Source organism: Zonotrichia albicollis, chromosome 6 (assembly GCF_047830755.1).
Source record: "Zonotrichia albicollis isolate bZonAlb1 chromosome 6, bZonAlb1.hap1, whole genome shotgun sequence".
NCBI classification, from domain to species: domain Eukaryota; kingdom Metazoa; phylum Chordata; class Aves; order Passeriformes; family Passerellidae; genus Zonotrichia; species Zonotrichia albicollis.
The window spans coordinates 33597135-33610666 of record NC_133824.1 but is presented as its reverse complement, the minus strand read 5'-3'; the positions used below and the strand labels follow the sequence as shown (position 1 = coordinate 33610666).

Genomic DNA, 13532 nt, shown 5'->3' with positions numbered 1-13532 from the left:
GGGCAGAGTGGTCTGTATAAGATGATAAGATCTAACTAGTTAGTTATTTTATATACTATTCACTGTGTTACTATTGTTCATCCTAAATTCCCCAAATGCTTCCTAACTTGTACACAATGGAATTCCAAGTGGCCTTTTGAGCAACGACAGTACCAGACTTGAAAGATCAGGACCTTTAATCTGTGTAGTACATTGCAACTTCTGTAAGTTAGGTTTGTGCAGAAAAGTGCATTTTTCATCTAATTTTAGCTCAATAGCCTGGTTGCTTGTGTTCCCTGATGAGAACTGGGAAGACCAAGAATGTCAACCTGAATCTTCTGTCTCCCACGTTCCTGCCCCATTGACCACACCTCTGGCTAGTTCTAACAGTCTGTCCTGTTTTGATTAGAAGTTCCATCCTAGATTCACAAAGATATCACAAAATTCCTGGGTTTGAGTTTTAAAACAAATCCAAGCAGTAAATGTCTCTTCCAAACCAGAAAGAAATTCTCAGCTCAGACTTAGGCTTCATCTGGAAGGTGCAACAAGCTCTCAGGAAGTCCATGATATTCCATCATGCAGAACGATAGGTGAAAGTGAGTAGCCATCAGAATGCAAAAATACAAAGAATTCAAATTAGAAAATGCCTCTCAGAGATTGTGTTTTCAGCTTCTGGCTAAGCTGTCTTACAGAAAGTATTCAGTTCAAACCTTTTTCAATTGTTTCTGTTTGTGCTGAGAAAAAAGAAAGAAAAATCCAGAGAGAACAAATTCATTCAGACCTGGTTCATCTCTTTGTGCTACCTGTATTGCCAATGTGGGTTTGTGCTTTGCAGAGACCTGGATAAAATTAACTGGATATCCAACACAATCAGGGAACATTCTCACTAAGTAATAATGAAGAGGAGATGAACTATCCTCTCACTTTTCTTGAAACCCTCCTATTTTAATAGCCTTCTCATCCTGCTGGCAAGACGCTGAAGCAGCACCAGCCATCCAGTTAAAACACAGAGTAGTCAGATGTTTCAATCAACTCAGATTTCCTTGAACACTTACTCAACATTCACTGCAACTCTTATAAAAATGTCTAGACAAGTCATTGCTTAGGATACCAGCTCATTTTGTAGCTGCTGCTTTACTACATTCTGATTTTAAAATACAATTTTACAAGTGTTACTTTTACTGAGTACATATTCTTTTTCACTGTGCATTTCTACATGCCAAGAGTATGAGCAGGCTGGAAAAGGGACCAGTGTTGTAACAGGTAATACAGAGCTCTGGACATTCTTGATCCTGCTACTCTTAAATATATTTCCTCTGTTTTGGGTGATTGCACATCATAATGCATATCATGAATATTCAAAATATATTAAAAGCAACTCATTCTTTGGGAAGAAACATTCTATGTTTGGTCAGATTGCCTATAGCTAAACTATTTGCTGGTCCTCTAGCTCTGGAAAAGAATATTCTATGTTCCTTTTCTGAGAAAGGTTGTGTGGATACAGCAAAGTATTTCTGGTAAATCAGACCTGGCCAAGAAAATGGGAAGGTTTTTACCCTACTGACACTTTCCCCTTTCACAAAGTTTCTTAGTCTGAGCATCCAGCAGTGAAGTGGGTGCTTCAGTGCAAGTCATGGATGTACTGTCAGCCAAGAGTGGGTGAAATGTGGAACCAGAAGAGGAAGGATGTGGTACAGGCACTGAGTGCCACAAAAAGAGCAATGTGAAGGTGCCCAGAGTGGGACCTGTCCTGGGGATTGTGGGAGATCCTCCCCTTGTTAGAAGTGCTGAGAAAGTTGTGGCAAAGGGGGATGCATCACAAAGGGGACTGGCTCTGACCCCATTGCAGAGAGCTCAGATAGTGCCTCATATCCCCTGCTTTCCTGAACAATAACTTCCCCAGGCTCCCCCCACAAACCTATGAAGAAAAATAGAGGGGAAAAGTTATTTATTTAAAGTCTAGTACTTTAAATAAAAGTACTTTAAATGCAGTGAAGCTGCATTAATAAGCCCGCATGCCTAGTAAAAGAAAAACCTCCCTAAATATGATGAAAAATAAATCCCCCTGAGTCCTCAGCATCCTGCTTGAGTCACTAATTCCCCAGGGCAGAAAACAAAGCAGGCAAAAAAAGCAAAGCCAAAACATTTCCAGTTCTGATTTAAGATGAGTCGTGGGAGCCGTCTCCTCTTTAACGTAACATGGGGCCAGTATAGGTGAGTTGATAAATATACAAATTGATTTATTTCCTCACCCTATAGAGAGCACCTATTCCTTTCTGTGAGACTCATGTCTGCATGTGTTTTCTTTTTCTGGAGCTGCCCCAAAGTGCAGGAGGACAGTGACAGCCAGCACTGGGGCACAAGGAGGGCTCAGATGCCTGAGTCACATTTTCCACAAGCACAGCTCCTCATCTGGCTCCAACAGCCAGCTCCAGTGGGATGTTGTCCTGCTCCTTCCTCTCTTCCTGGCTGCCTGAACAGGCTGTCCCATCACTCCTCTTCTGATGCTTTTTGCCTCTTTGAGACATCTCTGGCAAAGACTTCAACATCCTAAGGTTTCTACAAATAGTATTTGCAGCTCCTGAGGGAAACAACAGAGTACTCCCCTGGTTCCCTGAGGCTTTATAAATACATTCCCAACTAAAGGCAGTTTATAAATCTACTCAGCCACAGAATTGCTCGTTTGATGAATATTCTCCACTTATGATGGGATAGGAGAGCAGAGAGTGAGACTTTGTGCTAGCAAATGGTCCCTGGCTGGAAGCAGTCTGCTAACACTTTTTCAATGAACTACTGCTCAGGGCTTGACCCAGAAGCACAATAGAAGGTGCATGATTATAGCTGTTCTGATTAGGGCTGATAATGTTTCTGTTCTCATTCATAAATGTAATGGTTTGTTAATAACGTCTGATTTGGGAATATAGTATAGTCTATCAACTAAAGGTGGCATAATGACATTAATAAGGGTAATTGAGGTGCTTCTACGATCTGCTTGCTCTTTGGTTTGTTAATTAGAAATTACTTTTCTTAATATATGATAGAAATGATATTACTTCCCTGTGAGGCCTGGGCATCTTGTAGGAAAAAGGGTTGTGTCAGTCTGCGCTGTTAGTATGTTGCTGGAATATCTGTAGGGTGGTGAGCACAGGGACATGAACCAGCCTAGTACGTGTCAGGTATTGTGTGTCCGTGTTTATATTTTGTATAAATACAGCATGTGCTGTTACTTATGGCTGCACGTGTCTCTTGCTGCAAGACTGGGTGTGCAAGGCTGTCTGGGATCCGTGGATTGATTAAAGAGCTGTTACAGGAGGAAATGGAAATGAGAGACAGACAGGCTGCTGAGCATTTAACCCTGGAGAAGAACCTTGGCATTTCATCTTCTATCAACGTTTGCCTGTAACTACTATTAGCATTAATTATGGAGATACTTAGTGAACACCCTGTTAGCCCTAATTAGAGCTAATGGAAGATATGTGTGGATGTTAACAGGACAAGAGACAACCAGGCTTCCATTTCTAAGGTTAAATATTCAGTAGCTCCCTCTTAGACATAACCAGCATCCTATAATCATGCAGTCAGACTCATCCAAAAGTAGAACAGTTTCTCCTGTCTTTTTTTTTTTTTTCCTCTCTCTCCAATTATGGCCACCTTACACTATTTTTGCTTAAATTAAAGAGCGAACAACAATGTGGCAGTGACCCCAGTTACCTTTACTAATGTAATTATGCTACCTCTCCTCTATTCATAGTGCACCTCAGAATCAGTCTTTATTAGCAAACCATTTGTTGCCCCTTTTTCTATCCTTTTAATGAAGGCTCGTAGAGGCACTTAAGCGGAGCTGTAAGGACTTGGCTTTGTTCTGAACAGAGACCTTGTGACAAAGAGCTCAGGGCCTGAGTGCTTGAGTAGGTCATGCAATATCCAAGGTCTGTAAAGCTCCTATCGCTGTGCTATTGTTTGAAGCTGTAAACACCTTCTCCTTGCACCCAGTACCTTTGGTATTTTGAAAACCAGTGTTACGGAAGAATTGAGGCTGCAAAATGTAGAGGCTGTGTCATTACCCTGCTGTTGGGAATGATGGCACTTCCCTGCTGCTAATCTCTGCCCAGCAGGTGAGTGTCTTCATGGAAACTGTCTTTTCAGAACTGCCTTGGAAACCTGACTTGGTAAGTCTCCCTGCAAGCCCTGAGCCTGCCTTGGGTGGTGTCACTCATTAGGGTAGGGTGTGCTCCTCTGTGGTCCATTTCCTTTGCCATGGACAAATGTGGTGATCTTGGGTAGTGTACTAGGCAAAAAGTGCATTTTTTTCCCAGACAATCTATTATATAGTTCTGGGGTTACCAATGCAGTGCCACTTGAATGCTGCATATCTGCAATCTTATTACCTACAACCTGTAGCTCCCAGGTAGTTGCTGGCTGGAGCATCTAGGAAGAAGTTCCTATCACTAGATTGACTGATATGCTATCAACTGATTTAGAGCTTTGAGAAGAGAAAGGATAAGTTGTGGTGTGTCCTTGACAAAAAAATCCCATCCTTCCCTGGTGTATTGCATAATACTAAAAATAAACACAAAAGCATGTACATATTTCTCTCCTTCTGAACTAACGACACTACATTTCTCAGTTAACCATTAAAAATACCAGTGGCTGCCTTCCTGCAGGATGGTGCCCTGTAAAAGGTACATTGGATAGATGACAGTGCAAGGCACCCTGAACATCTTTAAAAGGTCACTTGGGTTTCAGTAGAGCTTAGTGTTCTAAGGAAACATGTCACAGGTGTTAATGGGTGCAGTGTGTTCTTAAGAGAAAAGCCATAAAGCAGCGTTACCCCAGCTTTCCAGCTTGGTGGCTTTCTCACTTTTGATACATTAAGTGTATCTGGAAGCAGTTCCAAGCATAAGCACATCTGTGCTTGGCCCAGGGGCCACATTTTCCCTTTTGCAGTAAGTTCCCATTTTGAGTGCTGGCTGAGGATCCCACTCCCACCTGGGGCTCATCTGGGGCTCAGACAAGGCACCTGACTTCTGGGGCTGAGTGGGAACTTGGTCTCCACTCATGTTTACCTGGAGGATGAGCTGGGGAAAGGTAAGTGGATTTTGATTTTAGCTATTTTTGGTGTGTTTTCTTAATGTTTCTATCTATTTTTCCAATTGTGTAGTTATAAGAGCCTGTTTCACTTTGTGGTGGTCACAGAATCTGTTCATCTTTATAATTAATGCCATTTTCTTTAATATGTAATGTGTTCACAGGTCAGACCTACATGGACTTTTTTTAGTGGCCATGTAAAGGCTAAAGTGGCTATATTTAAAACAGGGAAGCAAAAAGGCTTTGGTAAAAGGCTGATGGTATTTTTCTTCAGAGTTTGGAGTAAGCTCATTGATTTAGGAGCTCTTGTACATTGTATGAAGTGGACAGATGCTAAGAAACCTTATGCTATGTTATGCAGGGTCGCTAATTAAACTCTTAGCTGCACAGTTAAAGTGGCAATATCCCTACTACAATATGGCCTACTCCAGTGTTTGGGAAAGAATATTTTTTTTCTGGTGTACCTCCATTTAGATCTTCTAACAAAAAGGATAGATACATCATCTTTAAAAAGGAGAAAAGCACTCACATTATAAAGTTTCTATTAAATTGCTCTCTAAGCCTTTAGGTACAGTAGGAAAGGAACTGATGCTGTAAAGGGAACAGAGTCATGACATATCACTTTATTTCAGCTAGAAAAATGTGTCCTTGCTTGGAGCAGAAGCTGCTTCCCTGATGAGGCCGTGGCCTGCTTGTGTGGTTGGGAAAATGAAACACAGTCTGACTGGAGATCTTGTCAAACCCATCGAGGTTAAGCACCCTTTCCCCCAGGCGAATTCCCTTGTTTATATGAGTCACTGCAGCCAGGCTGGAAAATGCAGGTCTCTAAGCAAAGCTGGGGTAGTAACCACAGGTGGTAACTTAAAGCTGCCTTCATGAACTAAATCCTGCATTTTCAATCCTTAAAAAAATGAATGTGTAAAGTAAATTCCTCCCTATCTTGCCTATGACTCATATAAATGTATCATACTTCTTGAAGCAGATATTTAAAGTCTCCAACCAAAACCTTACACATCTGTGCCTTAATTAAAATCAGTTTATTTTGTAGGTTAGTAGCTTATACCATACCCATCAGTGTAATGATTTTTTTTTTATTAAATGGCTGAATGAAATCTGACATTACAGGAATATCCCATCCTAGAATGAATTTTTTTTAAAAAAATCTCTGGACCAAATAATGGTCCAGTTGAAAGGACTAATTTCAGATTCACTGAGCCAAAAGCAAAGTTTAAGTAGTGACAAAATCATTATTCTGGGTGTTTGATATAGATTTAGCAGTATTTCATTGATTTACAGAAATTATTTCCCTGGGTTGGTACTGATAAGAGGGTAGTTACCTCTGACTGTAGTTTTTTTATCAGAAAAATATCCTGGCTTTTACTCCAAAATACTTTGGAGTCACCTAATTTATCTGTAATCTTCCCAGGATAGCAGGGAAAGCTGCACATAAGTATTAGCTGAGACACCTGAGCAGTGTGACCCTGACATAATGGAACAATAGCATATTATATGAGATGTCATCTCACCAACAAAATGAATTTTAGGAGCTGGTATTTCATACAGGATACATAAAGTGCTTAAATGGAAGCTTAGCTGGCACTCGCTTTTGTTCTCTCATTCTTTTTGACTCACAGATTTGTTTGGATACTTCTGAGCAAAATCAGGTTTTCCAAATGACAACTCATATGCAAAAATCAGATGACAAAAAAGATTAATATGGTATTGAGATATGGTAATGATACATGGCTAACAGTGTCAACACCGTGCATTGCAGAAGAGAGGGAAACTTAGGAAATAAAAGGTAAAATAGAGCCTCTCAAAATCTGAAGCACGAGGAAGAGAAATACAGACAAGCCTGTGCTTGGAGGAGAGGAGGGGGGACAGTCCAGTCAGTCAGGGCAAGGTGAGCCCATGCTTGTTTCAGCAGCTGCAAAACTGTGGGGAAAGGTTGCACATCTCTGTGTGCTCACTCTTTGGGGTTCAAGGGGCTGAAAGGGGAGAACTTGGCTCTGCTGGTGGGGAGTGCTCAGCTCCAATGAGTTGCAGCATTTAAACAGCGAAACTGGTGAAGGACAAATGGAGTCAAAGCTATTCTGCAGGGTTTTCCACAGTGGGCCAGCATCATCACCTGCTTTCCCCTGGCCCATAGGGAGTGTGCAGGCTCAGAAAAGGAGCTCAGCCTATCAAAATGATAGATCCCTAAGCACATGTCCTCCTCTCATATTTCTCTGTGCATCTCTGGTACTTCATCTTCCATCTCATCAGAGTCACACTGCACTCACCTCTAGAGCACCTGGGTGCACAGCTTGAAAGGATGGAGGTTAAGAATGGGCTCAGAGCTGGAGGAGGCTGGTGCAAATAAACAGAAATACTGGAAGGCCGATTTACGTTAATGCATCCTGTATTCAGATTATTGTGCTTCACCCAAAAGATGTAAGAACAAATCTGTTTTTCCAAGCCATGCAAGTAGCTGATCCCTTACCGGGGGAAGTTTTTCACTGCAGCTTCTGTGCTATGAATATGAGACTATTGGAAGTGCCTGCTTCAAATTCCTGATTGACACTGTGCTGACTGGAAAAATTTAGTTTCTGAGGTACTTCTGAAGGGACTACATTTTCCAAAAATGTCCCCATGCCTTATTAGCAACTGGGGCTTCCAGGACACTGATCCTTGATCCCAAATGCCCTGAAGACTCTCCTATCTCTGCTGGCTCCCTGAAAGAGCTGGTTCACACCACTGTCAATGGGGCACAGCATGGAGGGTGGTGTGTGCCTGTGGTGCTGAACATGGAGTTTCAAAGTGCACTGAGTTGGCAGTGGCCCTGCAGATGTAACCAAGACGTTCAACCCCTGTGATGTGACCTCTCACTGTCTGGGGGCCCTGGTGGTGCTGGTTGGTGTGGGACCTCAGCTGTGTTGTGGACAGTGTCCACTTTTAAGATTACAAAGCTTGCTGTGTATTCATCCAAAGATCCTTGACTTGCGGTTCGCCCAGTGAGAAATTTCCTGGTATGACCTGTAGAGGAAACTTAAAGGGATTGTCTGTTTGAGGGCTGCAGGAGAGCATTTTAGGAGGCATCAGCTCTAAATGTATATTTCTACAGTTCTAAGCACATTGTTGAGAGGAATGTGGAGTACAAACCATCTGACATTTTGTGGTACATATGAAGGACCCCACCTGGGGTTTTTGTACTTGAACAGTTTTAAAAAATACTAGCAGTCACTCAAAATACTTGTTTTCATCTAAAAATGACAATATTTTGAATACTGTCTTCTGGGTACATTTTTTCCTGTTTTCAGTAGAGGCAGCCTGGCACTCTCATAGGATACCAAACTAAATCTCTGAAACCTCATGGGTGACAGATAAGTGTTGCTGTTAATTATCCTAAATACAGGGGGTGGGGGAGGGTGATGAACACCAGCTTGAAATGACTTGCTAATGTCTGTGAGTTTCTGTGAGAGATGTTAGCAGAAGTGGAATATTAAAGTCGTTTGAGCACTAGACAGGAGACCACAGAAGCTGCCCAGGACACCTGCTGGGTATCCTGGAGCAAAGCCACATCAGCTTTATAGAGGACACAGCTTCATAAAGGGCTTTCAGACTAATGTGGAAAGCAATCTAAGGCTTAAATGGTATTAATGTTCTGATGCAAGGTGGTTTGTGCATCAGACATGAGGAATGGTAACCACAAATCTTGTAATGAAATTTGTCATAAAATTTATTGTCAAATGTATTTACATGGCATGACTCCTCAATGTTTTCAGAAAGATTCTTCTCCCCGTGCTGACTGCAGGGATGGGAGAAGAGGCTGTTAAATGCTGTGTTTCTTGAGACAACTTTTCTTGTCCTTAATGCAGAGCAACTCTGCAGCCTGCCTAGGAGATTGTCCCCAAAGGCTTGTCTCTCTGTGCTCAGAATAGTTTGAACATCCTGTTGTTTTCTATGTTTCCTCAGCCTTAATCTAGGTTGCTTTGGCTCTTTGCTCTGCAAACCTCATTTTGATACTTTTAAAATATGGGGGTTTTAGCTGAAATGCAGCATTTCTTTCAAATCGCATGCTGATCAAGAAAAGAGGCATAGAAAAGAGACATAGCAAAGTGTGGGTATAGTGAGCTCTAGCCACTGAAAACTGGTGTGATTTTGCATTCAGAATTCAGCCCAGTCCTGACTGATGTGGAAGTTAGCCTGTGGAGTCCTGTTCCTCATAAGAGATCTGGTTTTGTTCTGCCTAAGAAGGTTGCCTAGACTTTCAAAATCAGAATTGCCCAGTTGGGTCAGAGTGTGTTTGTGCTACTTTTGGGTGGGAAGAGGAAGGTACTCATCAGTACATCTACAAATTGTTTTTGTTCTAATTTAAGGCCATGGGATCAGCTTGTGCCTTCATCATTCACTGACACATTTGTAATTGTTCCAGCCCTTCTGATTTGAATTAGAAAAGGTTTCATGTCTTTAGTTTGTAAGTCTGACTTCCAGTGGGTAAAACAGAAGTGAAGGCTGAGTAAAGCAACCAGAGTATTTCCATAGTTACATTTGCTGCTTCAGTTTTGAGAGAGTCCTTAGGATGCCCTGTAAGTGCATGCCAGTTTTTATGTGTAGGTTTAGTTTTTATGTTCCAGGCTTTGCCCCAGGCTATACCCAGGGCTCTTGCAAGCCATGCTGGCAGTGAAGTTTCCAGTGCTGCTCTCATGTGTTATTTAGGTTACAATAGAGCTAAAAACCTACTTCACAATCAGAGACTCAATCCTTTCCCCCCAAAGCTCACAAACCTTAAAACAAAGAGTGCCTGGGGAGGCTCTCTGGCACTGTATTAAATATCCTTGACAAGAAAAGGTTTCTTACAATTGTGGCCTTCCTAATAGGCACCGTGGGTAGTATCAACACAAAGATATCTGTATTACATGGTTTGACCTGCTTTAACCTCAGCCAGTCTCCTGGAGATTTAGAAAATATCTGTTCCATACAAAGGTCTTGGCTTTCAGGCAAAGTAGAAGCAGCTTGTTTAGAGTCCCAGCTTTGTGAGAGGAGATGTTATGCTTTTTGTGGGTGAAAGTCACCCCACTGAGGTTGTCTGAAAGCCTCTGGATCCATGTCATCAGCACGTAAGCTGCTGATTTTGTTTGCAAAAATAAATTACTCCCCAGTCTCTCCAATTAAGACTTTTACATATACACTGTGCTCAGGGAACAGGGATATTTTGAGAAAGAGGGTATATTGTTCATAGTGTTTCCTTTAGGGGAAAAAAGGTACAGTCTTCTGACTTTTAGTTGCTGTGGAATGCTTGATAAAATCAAAATGAAAACTAGAACCCCAATTTTGCAGGTTTTTACATCCTTTAACTCCCCTTCCCCTGCCCCCCTTTGGAGAAGTTTAAGTCTGTCAGCAATATAAGTGGGATTTAGATCAACCTCAGAGCAGTTAAGTGGTAAGGAGATTTCCATAAGGTTATTTGGGTCCCCTCCCACATGTGGAAGGATGAGGTCACGGAGGGGGAAGTGTTGTAGAGGCGATGGAAGCGAGCTCCCCCATACTGGCACCTCAGCAAGGTAAAGCTCCTGCCTCCTCAGGTGTCCCCAGCCTATGTGGCCCTTGCTGCCCATTGTTCCTGCAGTGTGACAGCTCCGGGCCGCAGGGTGGGGAGTGCAGCCGTGTCTCAGGGCTGTGTGCCCCACACCGTGCCCGTGGCAGGGCCCCGGTGGCTGCAGCAGGGCCCTTGGCGAGAGCTGCCCGTGGGGCTGTCGGCGCTGCCTTAGAAACGCGGCTGCCAGCGCAGGCAGCTTCACTGGGTTTCATTCACCTCTTATTTCTTAATTTCTGCCAGAGCTGAAGCCGCTTGCCTGGGCTGAAGGGCTGCCAGGCTCCCTGTGTCTGATGCTGGGAGAGGTGGCTGTGTTGCTATGGCACTGGAGGTGTCTCCAAACCCCACTGCTCTGGCAGCTGAGCCGGCTCCCAGCAGCATGTCCTAATTGCGGCTGTGCAGCAACAAAACAAATATTCGGAGATTTCCATAAAGGCTGTAATCAAAGGAGCATCCCTTGCTTTTTAATATGTGCTGAATGGGTTCATTTGTAAGCTTATTATGACTTCAGAGAGAGAAGCTATTAGGATGATCATTAGCTGCCTGTGCAAATAACAAGGAAAACCGTGGCATGTTCCAGAATAACCCCCTTTTAAAGGTCTGCACTTTCAAATGCATTAACAATAACCAGCCATGCTGTCTTTCATGTTTACCATGCCATGAGTAGGGACAAAAGAGAAAGGAGAAGGGGACAGTGAACTGCATGCTTTCAAAATACGTTCAGGTGGAGAGAAAAATGAGGTGTTAAGAGAGCAGCAAACTCACTAGTATGACATTGTGTGTATTGATGCAGTATCTGTTATCCATTGGGAAAGCAAAAGCAGCTGGGAGCCAGCCTTTGAGTCTTGGCTCATATCTCACTTGGTCCCTGTGCTCCTGTCATCTGTGTATGAATTGTGCTTGGGGTCTTTTGTGTGCCTGGAACCTGATGGCTGCTGGAGCACTTAGATTATATGTCTTGTGGAGGAGGAGAGAACATTTACAAACACGTATGCCAAGATTATGGGATTTATTAACTCTCATTTATTTTCCTGCAGAACATCTGAAGCCCTCTTGTGGGCTGTGGCCATGGTTCACTCTCTTAATCTGAAATCAAAAATATGTGTAGTAAAAGATGTTGAGTGGTTGGGTGTTCATACCTTAATTGGGGCAGGTGTGGTTCAGATCAGTCACATTTACCTTTCAAACCACATTAGCTGCAATTTTATGTGCTAGAGTAAGTTAAAGGTGCTGATTACAGTGAAACTCAGTTTAGATTTGCACATGAAATATTTATGAGATATGTATCAGTTTGACTATAAGCAGGGTAACTTAGACTTCAGGTCTGCCTCTCCTTCCTAGGCCATTTCTCATGTCTTTTGCTGCATTCATGTTTTCCTGCACATATCACACCTATGCATGTATTTCCTACAATATCCTCTTGTGTTTAGAATTCATAACACTTTGGGATGCATTATTATTCTTCTCATTAAAAACATTTAACAGATGACCAGAAGCAGATAAATAAACTCTCAGATTTCCAGAAATATTATCTTCTGGATTATTTACTATTATTGAGATCCCTCATTTAAGATCGGCTTCTCTTACAGGCCCTTTTTCCTAATCTTTGCTTTTCTAGGCTGACTAAACCGATTGTTTTGTTTTTATATCTGAGTAGGCTGTTAGCTTGAACAGAGAATTTGCTAGCTTTCTGGGGTTTGGGGGGCTTCTGTCTGGTTTTGGTTTGGTGGGGGGTTTGTTTGGGTATTTTTGTTGTTGTTGTTGTGGGAGGTTTTGTTTGTTTGTTTTTTGGGTTTTTTTTGTTAACAATAGTTAATGTGTTCAAAGTTCTGTTTGCGATTTCTTTTTAAAAAGGAATTAAAGTTATTACTTCCCCAGTCAGATGATCCTAAATAGTGGGTTAGTTTTTCCACACCTCTGCCTTATGAGAAAACACTGACAATAAACACAACAAAAAAAAGGTAACCTATTGATCTGCAACTCCGTTCTGCATTAAAAGAGATGATACAAGCAGAGATTTCAAATTCCCTTGCCCATGGGCCCTTGCCTCTGCCTCTGCTCAGACAGTCATGGCTTCTTTTTCCTGCTAAGGACATCAACATCATCATCTTTCTGATAGGACAAAATAAGACCTGTGGCTTATAGTAATCCCTTTCGGTACCATCCTTACTTTAAAATATTTTTTCTCCTCTGCCTTATTTCCCTGAAGCCTGCAAGTATTGGGAAAATTCTTAAAATATTGAAAATCATGGTCTGAGGAGGACAAGGTTGCCACAGCAACTGCCCAGTGTTCCTGAGATTTATTCCTGCATCTCTCAAAACCATCACGAATGCCACAAAGTGCTGAGGCACTTGCTGCAAACAAAGCAGGGCTATAGGAAAGGAGAACAGAAAGGAGCACTGAGGAGCCAGTTGTTGTAAAGGTGAGATGTGGCAGGCTCAAGGAAAATGTGGCAGGCATTTGGACTTTGTGTTAAATCCCCTCAGTGTCTGCAATGCTGTGCAAATGCACGGAGTGCTCCAACACGTGTCAGTACCTGACATGACAGTGGGTAATGTCACTTGGCTGTGTTGCAGCTCCGTGATCCACTCTGGAGGGCGACATTGATTCCATCCGGAAGGGAAACACTTTCAGAAAGAGGAGGCCAAAGTTAGCTGCCTCCCTTTGGGCTTGCTAAGTAACAGCTCTCTGGGACAGGAGATGCCTGACAAAGAGTGCTGCTTGTCAGCCAGAAGTGATCATCCTTTTCATGGGTTGGGACTGGTCTCAGTATGGACTAATGAGCAGAGAGCTATATTGGGGGTCAGGAGGTTTAGCACATCCATTCCCCTTTTAGCCCTGGTTTTCTCATCTAATAAACAAAACTAATGTTGTTATATTATCAGTATA

At 42.5% G+C, this 13532-nt stretch overlaps 1 protein-coding gene across 10 annotated transcripts in view; it reads left to right on the top strand.

The window, feature by feature from the left end:
- TSPAN18 (tetraspanin 18) overlaps positions 1–13532 on the top strand; it is a 119155-nt gene that overhangs the window by 73545 nt on the left and 32078 nt on the right. Inside the window, exon 1 of one of the 10 annotated variants that reach the window (XM_074543177.1) lies at positions 2017–2193. The exons of the other annotated variants lie outside the window; for them this stretch is intronic. The gene's annotated coding sequence lies outside the window, so the exon portion shown is untranslated. Of the gene's footprint in view, positions 1–2016; positions 2194–13532 lie in introns of those variants that run through there. 10 annotated transcript variants of the gene reach the window in all.